Here is a 21601-nt window from a genome sequence, read left to right on the forward strand (position 1 = left end):
TGTCGTGACGTCACGTCTTCAGCGGCCAATTGCACGCTTTCCCCGTGCAGGCGGCCATCTTGTCGGGAGGAGCTAAGGCAGGCCAGATCGTGTTCGTGCTCGTGGCTGCAAAAAAGTAAGTTTTTTGCCGGTGTCCGGGCTGGGGAAAAGTTTTGCCGCTGTCAGTGTCCCCCCTCCTCCCGGAGCAAGGCGGCTTTTCCGCCCTGCTCCGAGAGGAGGGGGGACATTGACAGTCGTTTCGCCGTTTCTCCATCGCTGCTTGTGCGCTGTCAGTGTCCCCCCTCCTCCCGGAGCAAGGTGGCTTTTCGCGCCCTGCTCCGAGAGGAGGGGGGACACTGACAGTCGTTTCGCCGTTTCTCCGCCGCTATCTTCTGGCTTCGCCGGTGTCCGGGCTGGGGGAAAGCTTCGCCGCTGTCAGTGTCCCCCCTCCTCCCGGAGCAAGGCGGCTTTTCGCGCCCTGCTCCGGGAGGGGGGAGAAGAGACAAGCGGCGAAACAACTTACTTGCACGGGGGAAAGCGGTCTCCGTGGCAGCCCCAGTCCTCTCCCCTCCTCCCGAAGCCAAAAAAAAAAAAAAGCTTTTTTTTTGGCTTCGGGAGGAGGGGAGAGGACTGGGGCTGCCACGGAGACCGGCACCCATGATCGCGGCCGGGGCAGGTGAGCGGGGGCCGGAGGAAAGCTTGCCACCTACCCTGACCCCTGCCTCTACCGCCTGGGTCAGGGTAGGCGGTAAGTTTGCAGGTTAAACGCGCGACAAAGCGGCAGGGAAAGGTAGCGTTAGTCGGGGCGCGGGTTACGGGATGCTAGGGGAATAGCTAATTCGCTCGTTTGCATGCAATATCGCGCTAATTCGCTCGTTTGCATGCAATATACATGCCGCGGGCGGAAGGGGTTGCCCGGGGAATTTAGGACGCGGTAGGAGTAGGTTATAGGGGATTCGGGATCGCAGGAAGGGCTAACGCGGCCGGAACGTGAGTTAAAAGCGGCTTAGGAGCAGGGTAAATGCAGCCGCACTTTACAGGATTGGCCCGAGGTTAAATCCATTTTACTCGGTCATGTAATCTCCTACCTTTCCATGTAGTCTGAACTCCTTATTTATTTATTTAAGCATTTATCATCCACCTAGATCAAAGTTATGCTGGGTGAAGTACAAAAACGATGGATTAAAACAAGGTGGTATAATGTAATACATTAGAATTGTATCAGACACTCTGTTCTGTTACCAGTAAATCCAAGGTGTTTAGTATCAGTCCTCCAGTTAGAGTAGGATGGCTAATGGGAGGTTCCGTTCAAATTCAGATCCTGCTCTTGTGGATTCTGGAATGGCCGTCCCACTTGTAATAGTCTATAACAGCTCCCCAGCTACAGCTCAGGAGGCAGTCCTTTTCGTTTGTACAAATTGCAGAGGTAGAGTGACTAGTTCGTTTTTGTTATTTTACAGGCCCAGCCAGAGGAGAGTTTCTGCCTAGCCAGTACACAACCTGTCTGGTGGGACTTTTCTCTCTGAATGCATTTTTTGGACTTTAACCTTTTAAGTAGTAGGGGCCTTACTGGAACCTATATTCCTCCTGGGCACAGGGATTGGGGATCCCTGGGTTTGGGGCTGTGCAGGTTAGGGAAGACCTACCACAGAAGCGGTGGTGACCCACTGTAAGGGGAACCTAGTGTTATCTTCAGTTTTTGAGAAGGTTAATTTCACCGCCCAGGAGGTAGTTTTGATTGTCCTTCCTGCCTGACTGGAGCCCAAAAGGTCCTGCTCCAGGGGATCCCTCCCATTAGGGATTTGAATTAAAAAAAAGTTTGAATCATCCAAATAGTGAGTAAAGGCAAAGCCTAATATTCAAAAGGACACCCATCCGATGATTCTTTAAAAACTTTGGGGAAGAGAGAGAGTTTTATCTCTCAGTGCAGAGACAGTAATTTTATATCCAGGCCAGTTGAAAAGGGTGGTTCTGCCCATACAAAGGATGCCCTGTCCACTTGGGGACCCTATTACTCCATGCCCTGGAGGATAGGATTCCCCCTGCTCTGGCTCTAGAAATTCCTGCATAGATTGAGGACGAAATTGTAACAAATTATTACACTGTGCTGCTGTGGACTAAGAGTTGTGCCATGTCCATACATTGTCATCAGTAAAGAATTGTTTTTGGACACTAACACAGTGACTCCAGTTTTTCTTTGGCATCCCAGCACACAAAGAAAATTAATTATAACATCACTAAAGAAGTCAGGAAGAGAGAATTAGCCACCTCACACTGGGAACCGAGAGGACTCCATTCATCCCTAAGTCTATCGAACCTACATCCTGGGAAGGAAGGAAAGTAGTATAGCTAGCCTGGGTACCTGCCCCCAACGAGTACAAGTAAGTTTATGGCCTCACCTGTGCGAGGATTGCACAGTGAGGTGGGGTTACACAATAAAATCAAGCGCAATTAAAATAATTAACATAAAATCAATCATAGCTGCAATGTGAATACAAATCTTTATTAAAAGCCTCCCTTGAATGGCACCAATTATACTCCTCTTCTCCCTTCCAGTATCAGAATGATACTCCTGTTACTCCTCTCAACCAAATCTCCAGTAGATATTCATGGGCCCTGGTGGGGGGCCATTGCAACTCTTTCTCCATTTTCCCCTTCTTCTCCATTGGATGGCTGTAATTCACCCCTCCCTCTGGATACTGACAGTTCTCCAGGTTCCTTCTGACTGAAGCAACCTCTGCCTTTTAAGGCTCAGGAACTCAAAAATTGAATAGATAGGGAGAGTGAAATAAAACTCCCATATCAAAAAGTAACTGAAAATCCTCATGGAGGCTCAACAACTTAAATCAATTAGGAAAACAGGGGAGAGCATAAGAAGGGAACCAGAAGGCTCCACACCCTAAGATGATGGTCTGGTTTTATATACAAGAGGAATCTATCAAATGCTCTCTTCCACATGGGGGAGTTCTATACCCACACTATAGTTATGTTGCCTCCAAAAACAAAAAGTGGTTTAATCCCACACTAGTTCCTGCTAAGGATCCAAGGGATCTCTACGTTTGAAAATGAGGCAACTTGTTTTGGATGCTTGCATACCAGACTATATCTCTGTGCAATAATTTGATTTTTAAGGGCTGTGTATTTTGAGGAGATAATGCAAGTTTGCAGAATGATCTACCATGTGAAAAGGAATATATTTGATAACTAGCTGAAACATGCAAAAGATTTGCTGCTAAATGACTGTTGTTCTTGAAACACCACTCTTCCCTGGCCTTTTCCCCTTACCTTTTACCCAATCATCCCTTCACCCACCCATCCCTCAACCTTCAGCCCTCCCTCTCCTTCAAACCCATCTTTGCTTTCTCCCTCACCTTTATCACAAGGGCAACCAGTTTCCTGTGCCACTTCAGCTTTGCATTATCTGCATTTGTGGCCTTCAGCATTGTCATCTGGGACAAAGATGTGGAAAGGCACACATCTGAGGATGGGTATAAAAGAATTGCAAAAATCCTTAAATATCCTTTGCAGACCATTTTTAGATCAGGCCATCCCTCCAAACTGGATGACCATGCAAGAAAGAGACCGATCAAAGAGGCAACCAAGAGGCCAATAACAACTTTGAAAGAACTAAAGGCTTCCATGACCAAAGCTAGTCAAAGTGTGCATAAGACAACAATATCCTAAGCAAGAAGGAAGGTACTTCCAAAAAGTCCACCTTAAATTCCATTTGAAGTCTAAAAAGGAAAACTCGGGGGATAGTGTTGTCATGTGGCAAAACATTGTGTGGTCTGAAAAAACTGATATAGATATTTTTCGCCTGAATGCAAAGTGTTACATTTGGCATAAACCCAGCACAACACATCACCCAGAAATCACCATCCCTTCTGTGAAGCATTAAGGTGGCAGAATTATGTTTTGATGATGTTTCTCATTGGCAGGAACTGGGGCACTTGTCACGATAAAGGGACAATGAATGGAGAAGAGTACTGAAAAACAAATGAAAACCTGCTGCCCTCTGTAAAAAAACTGAAACTGAGATAGAAGTTCACTTTTCAGCATGACAACAACTCAAAGCACATAGCCAAAGCTCACTGGAGACGCTAAGGAACAAAAAGATTAATTTCCTGGCGGCCTAGTCAGATCCCCAAACTCAATCCAACTGAAAATCTGTGGCATGACTTAAGGATTGCTATCCATCAATGCTCCTCAAGGAAATTGACAATGCTTGAATAGTTTTGCAAAAAAGTGTAACTCCCCTCTTCAGGTGATTCCTGAAATACAGGGGCACACAATAGTTACAGGGACAATCTTATCCTGGACCTCTTTCCATGCACTTAATCGAATGGCCACTGTGCTGCAAGGGTTCTTCCAGCAGGGAGGAAGAAAAACCACTGGGATGGAACCCTGGATCAGTCTCTCATACTGCACAATCAATATCTCAGATGTATTCACTCCTTGCTGTCTCAGCTGGCATGTCCTTGAGCTTGAAAGTAGCATGCTAGACACTTGAAGTAGTGTTGAAATAAAATTTTACTGTAATTTAGGAAAACTTGACCAGAGTTATAAATTACAAAAAAAGAAGTTGAAATCTCTTGATACAAGACAAAGGAAAACTTCAAGGGCCAGATTTTAAAACCCCTGCGCGCGTAAATCCTTCTGGATTTACGCGCGCAGGGCCCTCGCGCACCAGCGAGCCTATTTTGCATAGGCCGCCGGCGCGCGCAGAGGCCTGGGACGCGCGTAAGTCCCGGGGCTTCCTGTCGGGGGCGTGGCGGGGGCGTGGCGGGATGACGCGGCGTTTCGGGGGGCAGTGACATGGGCGTGGTTTCGGCCTGGGGGCATTCCGGGGGCGTGGCCACGGCCTCCAGAACAGCCCCCAGGACCGGACCACGGAGCGGGGCAGCCGGCGTAACTTTGCCGACAAAGGTAAGGGGGGGGGTTTAGATAGGGCCGGGGGGGTGAGTTAGGTAGGGGAAGGGAGGGGAAGGTGGGGGGAGGGCGAAGGAAAGTTCCCTCCGAGGCCGCTCCGAAATCGGAGCGGCCTCTGAGGGAACAGGCAGTGCGAGCTGGGCTCGGCGCGCGCAGGTTGCACAAATGTGCACCCCCTTGTGCACGCCGACCCCGGATTTTATAAGATACGCGCGGCTATGCGCGTATCTTATAAAATCCAGCGTACTTTTGTTCGCGCCTGGTGCTTCCTCCCAACAAAAATAGAAAAAACCCCAAACTCTTCAAAATGGAGCTACAGTCCCCATTTAGACTGGTCACAGGGCAAAGCTGCACCCTATCCCATATCCCTCAGGCAGGGGTGGTTCCCTCCTGAGCTGGGAGCAGGCCAAGAAACCAACTCTCTCAAAAAGTCAAAAACTCTCTTTTCTTTTCTTTTCTTTTCTCTTCTCTGCTCTCAAAGACAGGTCCCGTCTAGGTCCATGATGGCACTAGATACATATATAGATTGTAAGCCCTCTGGGGATAGGGAAATACCTACAGTACCTGAATGTAATCCACTTTGAAGTGCTGAAAAAAGTGCAAAAAGCGGAATATAAACCTTAAAAAAATAAATAAAATAGTAAGGACAAAATCCTTATTGCCCAAAGTTGAGGCCTACAAAAGTTCTTGCAAAAAACACTCCTCTAACTCCAAAATCCAGAACTACAGCTATACTCTGCACATGTTCAGTCAGGTTTTATAGGGCATAGCTGACCAATCCCCAAACTCTTGAGTGGGATAAACCTGTCGATATAGTGTGAAAAAATGCTAATGATGGGAGGAGACAAGATGATGGTATAGAGAGGAGGTGTGGCATTTTTCTGTCTTGAGTCTCCATTGATTTTCTGTATTACTGATTGAGATGCCTCCTAAGCGTAAGGGGAAGATTTGGTTTTTCCCCCCGGAACCTCTCCCCTCTTCCATACAGCAACTGGCAATAACTTGCTTCATGTCCTCACCAGCATTGTCAGGAACCGAGGAATCTGATGTGCAGTGCGGTTTGGGAGAACCGTGTGTGTCCAGATCATCGACCACCCCCTGCGCATAGATCTTTGTGGGGGAGCACCTCTACGGAGACCTGTGATGATGTAATTTTGGCGCCTGCAGTGGAGGGGGTTCCTCTCTGTGATTTATCGCTTGGGCTGGGCTCCTCTTCCGTATTCAGTATCACTGGGCCTCCTTGTGAATGACCTTTTAAGAACACTTCAGTGACTGGAGAAATGGTTTTGGAGTTGAGCTTGGCCCCCAGGATGAGTTTGCTACCATCTTTATCTTCCCTACCTGCAGGGGATATCGAAAGCGGTGAGTTCTTAATGATTTCAGCTCACCCAGCGGTGGTGCCTTTGGAAGCCCTTTGAGATCTTGTGGCTGGCTTCAGGTCTTCACTTAATACTCTTAATTTAAAGATGGATCATTTTTCTTCTAATTTTCAACAGAACCTGTCAGACTTACAGACCCAGGTTAATTCTGTGTCCTCTAGAGTTTCTATTGTTGAAGATACCATTAGGACAGTCCAGGAATTCAACATAGCCACTGTGAAGGATCGTGTGGCCCTTTCTAGGCAAATTGAATACCTGGAGAATAATGTTAGGCTTCTCAATTTGTGGTTCCTCAGCTTTCCTAGAGCTGATGGAGAAATTCCCTTTATAACTTTAAAGACATTTTTTCAAGAGGTTTTGGGATTTACACCTGAAAATTTACCATCTGTGTTAATACATGTTATTTTCTCCCTAAATCTATATCCTCTGGATCTGTACCTAATGTTTCCTTTCAAAATGATTTATCTAATTTTCTTCTTTGGAAGTTATTGATCAAGGTACTCTATTGGTCTCCTTTATTTCCTCATTAGATTTAAATACTGTAATGAGAAATTACTTTAGGAAGTGTCCTGTTACCTTTTTTGCTTCATCTGTTAAAAGTTTTCCTGATTTAACCTCTACTACTCAAATTTGGCAAAAAGATTTTTTTATCTTCCCGTCAGGATGTTGTTTCTTTAGGTTTTTCCTTTGTTTTTCATTTTCCATGCAAATGTATAATTAAAAAAGGAGACAAATGTTTCATTTTTTTTTCCTTCCTGAACAGCTAAAATCTTTTGTTGAGTCCCATAGGCCACTTACTTCTTCCCTTGTGCTTCCTTGATTTATTAGTTATTAACGCAGGATGTACTGTTATACCTTTACTCCTTAATAAAGTGTTTCTGGTATATTCTCCCTTAAATTTTCCTTCTCCTCCCCCGACTTTTGTTTTCTGAATTTCTGCTTGGAGTGCATTTTTACTTCATTGAAATTTATCTTAGTAGTTTTCTGAAATTTTTAATTTCCGCATATTTCTGTTACAAACTATTGTTATGTTTGTAAATTAAAAATTCTTTTAATAAAGAGTTAAAAAAATTGCTAATGATTACCCTTAGAGTTGTGCATGGGCAAGTTTATTTATGATGGATCAAAGCATCCATCACAGAAGAATGATCTAATATTGACAAATCTAGGTGTGCAAATTTGGTGGTGACCAAACCCAACAGATTCACAGCTGTAATTGCTGCCAAAGATAGTTCCACCAAGTATTGTCTCAAGGGGATGGAGAATTAACCAATTGTATTTCACTTTTATTTATACATATTTGGTTTGTCCCCCAATAAAACATTTTTGGTGCTGAAAGATGTGGCATATGGTATGCTGTTGAGTGAGAAAAACTCCTCATTTAAATGCATGCAAGTCTGTCGCACTGACACAACAAAATGTGAAAAATGTTCAAGGTGGTGTAGACTTTCTATATCCACTATATTTAAAAAAAATTATTAATGCATATTGTTCAGAAACAGTGCAAAGACTATTTTATGCCCTCTGCATTGAGCCCCAAGCTATATTTACATCAGACACACAAAAAAATAGGGTTTTAGGAATGGATGACAATTCTCTCCCCTATGAATATTATTTGTATCCACAATCCCCTTTCAACTGGAGCCTTATTACTGAAAAACCCTGTACTTCCATTTTTATTCTAGTGCAAGAGAGATTATGGGTGCATATAAAGAAAGAGATGTGAACACTGTACTCAGGGAAAGCACTTATTTGCTTAAAAATTAGTGCATGGTTTCCTGAGAATGTGTGTGTGGTGTGGGAGGAGGGAGGGGGCATATCTGACTTTTTTTGGATGATTCCAAATACTGGAAAATGGGGAAAACAGGGTTCCCGGACTGTGGCAGATAACATGATAGTAATAATATTCATAGATTTCTTGGCAATTGGCAATCTTGTCATATGCCTGAGAACCCTGCTCCCTGGCTTACCCTTCCCCTGAATCAGCCCCCCTCTGAAGTGTATGTGTGTGAACACCCCTTTATCTCCTTACTTTTTATTCTCACCCTCTCCCTTCTCCTCCTCTCTTTTCCTTTCCCTCTCACTCAGCCCACATTCCTCTACCCTAGTCCCCCTTCTTATTCTACTCCTCTCTGCTCCCCTCCTTCCCTCTCATCCCACTTTTCTCTCACCCTAGTCCCCTCCCTTCCCTTTCATTCCCTCACCAGTCTCTTCCCCTCTTCTCCCTACCATCTCTCTTCTCATTTTCCTAACCCCACTCTCCTCTCACCTTTTTCATTCTACTGCATCCCCTTCCCACCCCTCACTAACTCCATTCTCTTCTCACTACTCCCCTTCCCCTCCTTCATTCCCTCTCATTGCCTCCCCTCCTTTCTCTTCATTCTTATAACCCTCCCCTCAATCATTTATCCAGAGTCCTTACATTGGTGGAGCCTGTCCTTCCTGCCAGTGGCATCCTTCAATGGGGAGAGTCCCAGATCTCTTCTCCCCAGCAGCCTTTCTGCCACCACTCTGGGTAAAAAAAAAAAAATCATTATGGGCTGAAACCAATCGTGCAAAGAAAAAGCACAGCAGGCAGGGCAAATGAGATTGGTGGGCCAGGTCCGGCATGCAGGCTGTAGAGTGAGGACTCCTGTGCTAGCAGATAACTCTGATGACAAGAACTAACTATCTTTGATTTGTATTAAAACCTCTCCAAGGATGGGCCTGGCATTACTGGAAGACCTGCCGTTTGCTATGAGGGGATCATCTGCCATTCTGATCACCTGCTTTGGGCAAGAGATGAAGACACCAATCACCCCCTCTCTGACTCCTGCCATTATCATATTGTAACCAGACTTGCTATAAAACTTGCAACCAAAGCGCATAGTTGAGGGGCCTAGAATTACCGGTAACAACTGCAGTTTGTCATGAGGGGATCATCTGTTGTTCCAGTCACCTATTTCGGACAGGAGATAGAGGTACTGAATCCCCCTGCTGAAGTCATTGTGATTGGACTTGCTATAAAACCAGCAACCCATTGTGTGCGCAGCCACTGGTATGCGTCCTAAAGCTTGAGTCCAAGGGGGCACTGTGGGAGAAAGTGGGAGGTCTCAAGTTGATCACAAGTACTGTACTTTTTTTCAGAATTTGGATTTGAGCAGTTACTGTGGTTGGGTTCTCTTCCTTATGGTGGTAGATGGGCAAAAAAAGGAAAGGTAAAATCATGCCCCTTCCCACTGAGACCCTGGCTACCATGAGAGGGTCCTTGGATTCTTGGGTATCCATCTTAAATTGTCATCTTTCTGGGGCTGCTCTACGAGGGACATCAATGATAGTAGGAACAAGTGATATAGTGTCTGATTGTTCTTTTAGCCCCATGAATCAGATTTCTCCTTGGCCACTATCTCCAGCTGCTTCTCTTGGGTGGACACTAGTTTAACAGCCACCCTGGACTCTCTCAGTTATAAGGAGGCTGCTGCTGGTGGGTTGGATTTGAATGGACTATATGAAATGGGACTCAATTCACATCTCCCTAAATCTTCGTCGAAGTCCTAGATTCATGCAGCAGTCCGAGAGAGTATTACTACAGGTGATGATAAAGGGGACTTACTGGTCATTTCCCCAAAATTGGCCCCAGTTCCCTTCCCTCACAGAGAGACAGAGTTGGTACTATACGCAAGCACATAACTTTAGAAGATCTGGGGCATTCCTTACAAGAGTGTAATCCATCTTGAAGGGGTAAGTTTCTCAGTTATGTGACTTTTTCCTAGATGCTTCAGTTAAATTTGAGATTTATGGTTCTTGTTTAGAGACTCATAGGGCCGGATTTTAAAAGGGTCATGTGCGTAAATCCAGAGGATTGACGCACGTAACGGTCTACGCGCACCGGGCCTATTTTAAAAAGGCCCGTCGACACGCGCAAAGCTCCGAGACACGTGTAAGTCCCGGGGCTTGCAAAAAGAGTCGGGGAGGAGGCGGTCCTGGGGCAGGGTGGGGGTGGGGGTGGGGCAGGGGTGGGGACAGTGCTCTGTTGGAGGATTGCATGCCGGCAGGCTGCAGGTGCGCACAACTTGTGTCTGCCCAGAGGCAGGCGCAAAAGGTAAGATAAACATTTTTTGGGGATGTTAGAGTAGGGCGGGGGGGGGGGGGGAAGGTTAGGGGAAGGGGTGGGAAGGTCAGGTTAGGGGGAAGGGAAGGGGGGAGGCTCGGTGCGTGTAAGGTGCCAACTATCTTATGCAAGTGACATTAAATGTGTTTATTTTGAGTACTATTGGCTGAGTGAGAGGTCTGGGTGAACTGTGGAGAGTTCAGACTGAAGAACCAGAAGCTTCTCCATGACCTGGAGAAGGACTAGGCAAACTGGTGGAGCAATTGTTAAAACGGGTAATTGCAATTATGCATGCATGTTTTACACAAGTAAGCCCTACTTTATTTTTGTAAATAAAATATGTGTGCAGATATTTTTAAAAACAGGTACGAAAAGTATGTGCATAAGCATACATACATATGTTGCAGAGTAAAGATATGCATATCTGATATGTGCAGGTTATAAAATACTATTGTAAATCTGTGCATGGTCATAAGTGTGTGTACATGCTGCTGCACACGGTTGTTTGAAAGTTATTCTATTTGTGAAAGAAAATCAAGTTTTGTTCTACTGCCTTACATATTTATAAAGCACTTTCCAGACAGGAAGCATGTTTTTTTTTTCAAAACCATGCTAATGATTTTAAAATGTCAACCTGACAACATTGGAAGCTAAAATTCTTCCATTTATCAACACAGTAAACAGCCACCCCAGAATTGATTAAAGACCTCATTTTATCCAGAAAACGTAACCAGACTGCTCAAGCTAATAAGCACATAGGGCTTAATTTTCAAAGCCATTTACATGTGTTTTATGCACGTAAATGGCTACGAGAAAATAGACCAGGGCTCAGGGTGCATAGAAGTGAAAATAACCCATCATTCCAACAACTCTTTGATTTTGAATGAGCATATGCAGTATGCCCACACAACTAAAGATTTTCTTAGGGATGGGTAGGAGAGGCTGGAGCAAAAATAAAAACCACATAAAATAACCACAGGGAGAATAACTTTAAAAGAATTGTATGCAAGCCAATAATTATGCGCATATGGGCTCGCACACTCATGTTCATGAATTTTATATCATGCATGCACAAGTGCATGCATGATATAAAATATGTGTAACTTTATATCCATGCTGTGAGTGAAAATTGTGTGTATATTTGCATGATGTTTCTCATTTGTGTACATCTTTGCATGTGTATTATACACGTGTATGCTTCTGCAACGTGCAACTTCCAGTTCTTCGGGGACAGGCTCATTCCGCGATGCCACCACCAGTGAGGCTTGTTTACCCAGCCTGTGCAATTTAGTCCTTGTTGGTTGTTTGAATATAAATCCTCTTTTCTTCATTCCCCCTGCCACTGAAGCAGTGAGCTGCGCTGGATATGTATTCCAAGTGAAGTATCAGGCTTGATTCGGGGTAGTAACCACCGTAATAAGCAAGCTACACCCATGATTATTTGTTTTACCCAGACTATGTAATTCGGTCCTTGTTGGTAGTTGTCTGAATATAAGTCATCTTTTCTTCATTCCCCCTACCGTTGAAGCAGAGAGCTATGCTGGATATGCATTGAAAGTGAAGTATCAGGCTTATTTGGTTTGGGGTAGTAACTGCCGTAACAAGCAGGCTTATTTGGTTTGGGGTAATAACTGCCATAACAAGCAAGCTACTCCCCTGCTTTTTTGTGGATGCAAATCCTTTTTTCCACATTTCCTCTTGCCATTGAAGCATAGAGCAATGTTGGAGTGGCAAAGTGGCACCAAAGTGACATGAATAGCCTAAGGCACTGTAAAGGGGCAAAGGAGTACCAGGAGTGTCAAGAGTGCTTTAACAGAGGTACAAAGCAGCAGCGAGAGTGTCAAAAACACACCACAGCTTCATAAGAGAGCACCAATAACAGTTGCATGAACCCTCGAAGGCAGCACGACAGGCAAAGTGGCAAGACAAGTGGCATCAACATCCTACAGCACAATGAAGGGGGAACATAGCAAGCAGAAAGAGTGTCAGAAAAAACCATAAGGCGCCGATAAAGGGACAAAGCAACAGAAAGACTAGCACCAACACACTGAGGAACCATGATAGTGGAAAGAACACCACAAGGAGTAGAGTGAGTTGTCTGGTGTATGGCAGCAAGGCAGAGTGGCAGATAGTTGATAGGGGCAAGACAAGCTGGCAGAGCGGAGGTAGTCTGGTCCCTGTGGTTTTGATATGGGCAAGACAGGCTGACCCCGGGGAGAGTTCCCTTTCCTTTGTGCAGGAAAGGGCTCCCTAGAATGGGTTAGCCCCTAGAGTGGAGCACGAGCCTTCAAGTGTGGTGAGTCGACGTGGAGAAGGTTTCCGTGTGAACAGCGGCTCTGGTTCAACATGGGTCAACGGGTACTAAGAGATAGGCTGGCTACACCCGGGGAGAGTTCCCTTTCCTTTGCGCAGGAAAGGGCTTCCTACAATGGGTTGGCCCCTAGAGTGGAGCATGAGCCTTCAAGCATGGCGAGTCAACATGGAGGAGGTTTCCATGTGAACAGCGGTTCAACATGGGTCAGAGGGTGCTAAGAGATAGGCTGGCTATACCCGGGGAGAGTTCCCTTTCCTTTGCGCAGGAAAGGGCTCCCTGAAATGGGTTGGCCCCTACATTTTGTGGTTCCATTGGCGTCTAGTGAATACCCAAAAGCTATTAACAGTACTTATGCACTTCAGCTGATGACAAAGGAACGTAAAGAGCTCTCAGAAATAAGAAAACTGCTACTGAAGTCCAAATCTACAATATCAACCTATGTTGACTTTGAACCCTACAGTGCCTCTGTAAACTATGGGAACACAGATGATGAACTAGAGTACAACCACACCAGTTTTCTATAGTACTAGAAACATTAATGTTGGCACCTAAGAAACATCTAGGGAAAATGACCCATATTATGAAGGTCAAGAAAACTATTGAGCATATGAAATATCCAAGCTCCAAGCTGGACAGATAGGCACAGCATTTGAGGTCAGGCCCTTGTAGGGACGTAAGGCCTGGACTGTGGACGGACAGGCACAGTGTTAGAGGTCAAGCCCTAGTAGGGACATAAGGACTGGATGGACAGGCACAGCATTAGTGGTCAAGCCGTTGTAGGGATGTAAGGCCTGGACGGAAAGGCACAGCATTAGAGGTCAAGCCCTTGTAGGGACATAAGGCCTGGATGGACAGATATAGCATTAGAGGTTAAGCCCTTGTAGCACTTAAGGCCTGGACAAACAGGCACAGCATTAGAGGTCAAGCCCTTGTAGGGACGTAAGGCCTGGACAGTGGATGGACAGGCACAGCAATAGAGGTCAGGCCCTTGTAGGGACGTAAAGCCTGGATAGTGGATGGACAGGCACAGCATTAGAAGTCAAGCCCTTGTAGGGATGTAAGGCCTGGACAGACAGGCACAGCATTAGAGGTCAAGCCCTTGTAGGGACATAAGGCCTGGACAGACAGGCACAGCATTAGCGGTCAAGCCCTTGTAGGGTCATAAGGCCTGGACAGACCATACTTGTAACCATAAAAGAGACCTACTAGGGATTTGGCTTCAAAGAGCACTGCTGTCCCAATATATGTGAGTTTGCAAAACTGCCCACAGGCCCACGAAGCAGTGCCTGGATGTACACTACTACTGGGACTACTGTATGTGCCCATACCAAACTTGTAACTACTAAAGAGGCCTCCTGGGGATTTGGCTTCAAACAGCAACGCTGTCCCAATATATGTGAATCTGCAAAAATGCCCACTGATGCCCAGTGCACTGCCTTGTTGGCTTAAAAGAGCACAGAGAGACAGTCTGAGTTCAATAAACAAAACTGCAGTTAAAAAAAAAAGCCTGGCTTGCACAGCAGCAAAAACGAAGTAATATCTTCTTCATTGGAAAATTCTATCAAACTAGCTGGAAATTGAATATATCTCCAATCCACAACACCCAAATCCTGCTTGCAACCTACCCCAGGGGGTAAAATAAGCAGCAAAATGCCACTGATAGCAGCTTGTCTCAGTGGGACAGACAGAGAGACCATCTGAGATGAATAAAAAAAAATTGCGGTCAAAAAAAGCCTGGCTAGCTGGCACTGCAGCAAAATCAAACAAATATCTTTTTCAATGGAAAATTCTATCAAAGTAGCTAGCAATTGAATACAGATTTGAGACACTCAGACTAGCTCTGAGTACAATCACCCCCGCAAGGAAAGAGCATGGCACGCCGCGTGCTTAAGGTATAAATAGTATAGCATTATCAGGAACAGCGTTGTGTATATTTGCATGTGGTTTCTCATTTGTGTACATCTTTGCATGCGTATTATACACGTGTATGCTTCTGCAAGTGTGCAACTTCCGGTTCTTCGGTGACAGGTTCATTCTGTGATGCCACCACCAGTAAGACAGTCCAATTTCAGCGCCAGGGACATCACCTGCCTGGGGTCCCTGATGGTGGAGCACAGGAGGATGCTGTTCCCCATTCTGGAAGTGTGGAGGAACCGCTGTGAGAACAAGCAGGCCTGGAAAGTTTTGCAGTAGGAATTTAACCACTAGGTATCATATTCACATAGGGTAAGTAAATAGTGGGTAGCAGAGGTGGAGGCAAGTTAAGATGTGCATAGTGGGGTCACTAGGGAGGCTATAGGAATGTGGGGATGGTGGTGAGGGCAGGTTAGGATATACATGGGGGTTAGCTAGGGGGAGCTTTAGAGATATATGGATAGGATGGGGCAGGTTAGTGTGTGAATAGGGAGATGCGAGGGGTCCCCAAAGTGGCCTCCATATAGGTCAAGAGTCAACAGGCATGTCTGAATACAGTATTTATATATTTTATATAAAAACATTTGTTTATCGCCTATAACAGACCAATCTGATCTAAGCAGCATATAAAACATATTAAAACAATTTCAAAACAATACATTATAAAACAACATAGAGCAGCTTCTGTATTATAACTTAAAATACCAAATCACACATAATATTCAGTTATTAATAGAGATGTGTATCGTGTGATCGATCGTCTTAACGATCGATTTCGGCTGGGGGGGAGGGAATCGGATCGTCGCGGTTTTGTTTTTTAAAATATCGTGTAAATTGAAAATCGGGGGAGGGCGGGAAAACCGGCACACTAAAACATCCCTAAAACCCACCCCGACCCTTTAAAATAAATCCCCCACCCTTTCGAACCCCCCCAAAATGTCTTAAATTACCAGGGGTCCAGTGGGGGGGTCCCGTTGTGATCTTCCACTCTCGGGCCATGAGTACGTTGATAGAAAATGGCGCCGGCGCTACCTTTGCCCTGTCATATGACAGGGCAAAGGTAGCACCAGCGCCATTTTGGTTCCTGTCCCCGACGTCACGAGCGTAGAAGATCGCTCCCGGACCCCCGCTGGACCCCCAGGGACTTTTGGCCAGCTTGGGGGGGGGCCTCCTGACCCCCACAAGACTTGCCAAAAGTCCAGCGGGGGTCCAGGAACGACCTCCTGCACTCGAATCGTGTTGCCGTAATGAAAAATGGCGCCGGCCGTACGGCAATATGGCCATATGGCCGGCGCCATTTTGCAAAATGGCGCCGGCCATACGGCAACACGATTCGAGTGCAGGAGGTTGTTCCCGGACCCCCGCTGGACTTTTAGCAAGTCTTGTGGGGGTCAGGAGGGGGTCATATGACAGGGCAAAGGTAGCGCCGGCGCCATTTCTATCAACGCACCCGTGGCCCGAGAGTGGAAGATCACAACGGGACCCCCCCACTGGACCCCAGGTAATTTAAGACATTTTGGGGGGGTTCAGGAGGGTGGGGGATTTATTTTAAAGGGTCGGGGTGGGTTTTAGGGATGTTTTAGTGTGCCGGTTTTCCCGCCCTCCCCCTTCCCCTCCCCCTTCCCCCGATTTACGATTTTTGACGATAAATCGGGGGAATTCCTATTAAATATCGCTTCTAACGATTTTTGACGATTTAAAATATATCGGACGATATTTTAAATCGTCAAAAAACGATTCACATCCCTAGTTATTAAAATGGGAAAAAGCTTCTTGAAACAAGAAAGCCTTTAGGGGATCCATTTTTATCTGCTGTGTGGCTTGGCTCATTAGCCAGATAAACATCTGACTAACAGGGTATATTCAGCAGCATGGTCATGCTGTGAATATAGCTGGCTATCTTAAAGTTAGCCTGTTATGTTTAACTGACTAACTTTTGGACTGCTGTACACCCGACCAGATTTAGCTGGTTAGGTTAGCTGACCATCTGCAAATATTGAAGTTAGCTGGATAACTTAACCAGCTAATTCAGCTCCTTCCTGGAATGCTAGCTGCCTGTCCACGGAATGCCCCTATCTTACCCCGCTAAATACAGCTGGGTAAGCCATTTAGATAGATAACTATTACGTTAGCCATCTAAATGGCTTTTGAATATGGACCTCTAGATGTTTACAAAAGATTCCCAGATCTTCTAAAGAATGCAATGCCTCAGGCTATGAGTTCCATAAGGTGGGACCTATTATTGAAAAAGCCCTATTTCTTGTTCCATGGCTAATCTTAAGGAAAGGTACTGCCAAGAAGGACTTTCCCTGGGAGCATAATGGGGAATAATTATTCAACAGACCAGTCAGGTATCTTGGGCTTTCCATTTTCAAAGATTTAAAAATGCAAATCAGGACTTTGTACTTTTTTCCACTGATGCATAGGAAGCCAATGAAGTTGAAACAGCAGCAGTGTCACATGTTCCTGTGATGAGCAAGACTTAAGGGGCAGCGGAATTCTGTAAAATCTGCAGCACCCGGAGATGAGCAGCAGGAAGGCTGGAATAAAGGACAGTACATTAATCAACTGTCGATAAAACAAAAGATTGAACAATAGTTCTAAAATTGCTGGGATCTAAAATAATACGTACATGCCGAAGCATTTTTAGTTTAAAATAATCACTATTAGCTGTAATGTATGGTATGTGTGTTTCTAATTATGTACATCGCATTGATAAACATGTGTAAGAAAAGCGATTCATCAAAATTAATAAATTATAATCTTAACGTAGACTGAATATGATCTTTGAAACTGAGATGGGTATCAGAAAGAAATCCAAGATTCCTCACTGATCACAAATCAGGAGGAGAAAGAGAAGGCTGATGGAAAAATATTGCCTCAGATTTAGTTAAGTTTAATAATAAATTGTTACTACTCATGCAGGTGTTAACAATAATTAAACAGCTTGAAATATGCTTAATTACTGCTGAGAAGGGACCCCATATCTCGAAAAAACAGCTGCATGTCATCTGCATAAACTCTGAATTCTACTCCTAATTGGTCAATAAAGGAACACAAAGGAGCCAAATAAACATTAAATAATGTAGGTGAGAAAATTGACCACGTGGGTCACAGATGTATATTCCATTTATAGCATGATAAATTCACATATGTTGCCAAAGTAATATAATGCAAGACTGAAATCATAGGCAAGAATAACAAGGAATGTCTTAAACCAAGTATAGTGAATGTGCAATTATGAGCTAGAACTTCCTCTAGGACATGTAATAGCAAAGTAAACCAATGTTTTTCTTTCATAAGGGAGAGATTTGGCCCCATCCTACTGTTCTTGTTATTCTTCAAAGCTGTGAGCTGTCTGGCAAGGGATATCCCACTGGCTGGATTGCTCCCTTATGAAAAGGGGGTACCATGGCAGTTTATGGACTATCCCTGTTTTGGGGAACTTTGGGGTCTGGTGGCAGCACACCACTTCTAGGTGCATTAAGGAAGTGAAAAGAGTCATGCTACTCTTTCTAGATGTCAGTAGAATACAAAAATACGGACCAATATGGAAGTCACAGTAGCAGCTACAGTACACATTTAAGTTTATGAGGTCAATATTCAAAAGCCATTTAGATGGATAACTTAAAGTTATCTGTCTAAATTGTAAGATTTGAGATATTCAGTCCCTTATCTAGATATATTTAGCTGGATAAGTAATTATCCGACTATTATCTGGCCGGATAAAAAAGAGGCATTCCAGGGTCATTTTGGGGAAAAGTCAACTTATCAAACTAACCTACGCAAATTTCAGTTCTATCCAGCTAGACCTGCTTTAGAGCAGGCCTAAAGTGATCCAGCTTTTTGTGGCCAAATAACTTGCTACTTAGCCATACATCTTCAAAAGATATCCTGGCAAGTAACACTGTCAAAGCAAAACAAAACAAAAAAAAAAAAGTAAAGGGGATTGTGTTCCAATTGTGTTCCTACCCCCCTATATTTGATTATATGACTCTATCGAGTTATGATTCTCCCAGTCCCCAAACCTTTCTTATATTAATGAAAATTGTGATGACCCAAGACTGTGCCCCTCTCCCACCCCTTCCCCATTTAAAATCATTTATTAATCTGTCTTCCCAACCCCGGCCCCTCCCACTCACCTGCAGTACAAAATACATGAGCTGCACCCCCTCTGACCCCTCCCGATCCCCATCCCCCACCTGCCAATGCAAAATAAATCTCCCTGATGTGAGTGAGCTCTATACTCACCTACTCCTGGCAATCCAGCACTGCTTCTGTTAGAAGAGCTGGAAGCATAAATTACTTGCAGTTTACATTTCCAGCACAGGAAACATGATAGCTTACTTGGATGTGTGTGTCCATTATTTATTACATACTTAAATTTCTTTATTAGATATGATTTTACTTTTTAGAACAATAAAGTCCCTTTAAGGACATCCTATAGCCAAAACTCTTCTGAGTCACACATAGCCCTGCATGTCACTTGCCATGCAGGTTTCTCCACTCATTGCCAACTTTCTCTTATTTATCCTTACATCAGCATTTAGATTTGGTTCAGTTGTGTTAAACTTGCAGCTGGCAGGTGGTCGGGAGGAGCCCAGCTCTGCAGAGGAGGACCTCATCTCTCCTCAAGAAGGGGAGGTGCCAGTGGAGAGGTACTTAATAGACTTGAATGCCAGAATGATAATGAGATGGAAGATCTCAGGACTGAGATGCAGGACATGTGGCAGGAAATGCAGGGTGTTCAGCAGGAGCTAGGGGACATTTGTGATGTAACTGAGACCCAGGAAGCAGTGTGGTGGGAGATGTTGCAGAGGATGCTCCCCTGCCAGCCACAGCTCCCACTAGCTCCATACTATAATATGGCGCCCTGGATACAGCCCCCACCAACATTTGCAGCACCACCAGGCTGGAGTTCTACCTGCCCCCTTGGATGCTCCACCTATGCTGCCATCATCGTCCATCATAGTACCACTTTCTGTAATGCCACCACCACTACCACCTCTGCCCATACAGACTGCAGCATCACCACTACTACTAACACTACCACATAGAGATGCCATCTGAGGAGGAAAGGCCACCACAGCTGACAGTCCATTTTCTCTGCAGACCCCTCCAACAGCTCCATTGATGTGCCACTGCCCCAGGTCCCCTACCTTCTGAGGTCAGCGTCAACTGAGCCAGGACACCTCTGAGGAACAGTGCCAGAATAGGACAATCAAGTGCAACAGAGCTTCCTCCACCCCTAAAAAGAGGGTGGCCAAGTAAGCACTAACTTCATTTAATATATTACTCATCACATTGATGACACCATGTAAATAAATCCATATTCATTTTCTAAATTGTCTTTGTATCAGAGTGTTCCTTTTCTCCATAGTGTTGCATCGGAGGTGGACCCTTGGGCCGAGGTGGGGTTGACGTAACCCATAGGTGAGGACCTACGGGTGCCCACCGTTGGCAGGTGGAGTGGGCTGAGGATAGAGGCTGCTGGAGCTTCACCTATGCCAGCCCTCGTTCCCCGCGGGTTGAGCCTTTGGGTTCCAGGGCCGGCAGGACTTAGGTGGGCCTCGAGGGTAGTTAACAAGAGAGATTGGTTCAGCCCAGAGACAGCAGACGATAGGTGGCAGTGTCTTACCCTGGACTGGGTACAGTCTGGAACACGGGCGCCAATGGAACAGAGGTGACTTGGGGGCGCTCGAGCAAAGGTAGGCCAAAGCCTAATAAGTCCATGTCCAGGGAGTAGGCTAGGAGAGGCGTCAATGACAGGCTTGGATCAGGGGCAAAGCAGAGACTGTGGCAAGCAATGTTGAGTTCTGATCATGGAGAAGTCAATAGCATTAGTCAATCAAGGCAATGGTCTGATCACAGAGAAGTCAATAGTGTAGTCAGGCGTAGCAGAGGTCTGGGTCTGGAGATAGGCAGTAGCGTAGTCAGGCGTAGCGGAGGTCTGGGTATGGAGATAGGCAGTAGCATAGTCAGGTGTAGCGGAGGTCTGGTTCTGGAGATAGGCAGTTGCATAGTCAGGCGTAGCGGAGGTCTGGGTCTGGAGATAGGAAGTAGTGTAGTCAGGCGTAGTGGAGGTCTGGGTCTGGAGATAGGCTGAAGCGTAGTCAAGCAAAGCAAAGTCGATATCTGTAGAATCAGTCCAAAACATAGACAGGGCAGGAACGAAGAAGACAAGAACTGGGAACAATGAAGGTCAGGAACGAAGAGTAGAGAGGATTCTCTAGTAGCAAGGAATACTGGAATAGTGAGGAGACCTGTTGCAAAGGCAACACTATAGAGCAAGGCCTGACTTTAAATACACTAAAGTGTTTGACGTCATCATCCGGGGCTGCAGCCAGGTTCCTGCCATGGGCTCTTCTTAAGGATCAGCGATGTGCATGGCGCGAGTAGTGGCATCTCTCCATGGGCCATGGCATCTTGAGCTGCAGCACTGGGGACCAAGGCAGAGCCGGAGGCACTGGGGGTGGCCCGAGGTCGAAGCCGGTGGCCCACCACCGCCAGCAAGGAGGAACCAGGAGCTGGAGTCTGTGTAAGAAGGTGAGAGGGCCACACTGCGGGTCTGCCGCCGCCGACACACGTAACACATAGTCTGCCATTAAATCTGGCAATTTATCCCCTGCAATTCCTCCTGACTCAGTTCTTACTCCTCCTCCTTCTCTTGATCTAAATGATCTTCTAGTCCTTCTGAAGGAGGCAGGCCTCTGGTTCTGGCTAGGTTATGAAGCATGCAGAAGGCTAGAAAGATCTCACAGACCTTAGAGGGCTGTAGAGAAGTCATCCCCAGATCTGTTCAGGCAGCAGAAACAAGTTTTGAATAGGCCGAAGATTCTCTCAATGACTACCCTAATCTGATGGTGGGTCCTGTTGTAGTGAACATGTGCAGCAATCTGTAGGTTAGTCAGTGGGATCACGAGACAGATTTTGAGTGGATGTCCTCTAGCACCTGTAAAGAAGAAAACAGAGAAGAGCAGTTAGATATGCTGTTGC

At 45.5% G+C, this 21601-nt stretch overlaps 1 long non-coding RNA gene across 1 annotated transcript; it reads left to right on the forward strand.

Annotated features, from left to right (window-relative positions):
- The first annotated feature begins 70 nt into the window (after nt 1-70).
- LOC115086095 lies at nt 71-17377 on the forward strand. The gene is made up of 3 exons (XR_003855071.1): nt 71-115; nt 14720-14917; nt 17032-17377. It is a non-coding gene; the product is annotated as an uncharacterized LOC115086095 (long non-coding RNA).
- The last annotated feature ends 4224 nt before the right edge of the window (nt 17378-21601 follow it).

Source organism: Rhinatrema bivittatum, chromosome 2 (genome assembly GCF_901001135.1).
Source record: "Rhinatrema bivittatum chromosome 2, aRhiBiv1.1, whole genome shotgun sequence".
NCBI classification, from domain to species: domain Eukaryota; kingdom Metazoa; phylum Chordata; class Amphibia; order Gymnophiona; family Rhinatrematidae; genus Rhinatrema; species Rhinatrema bivittatum.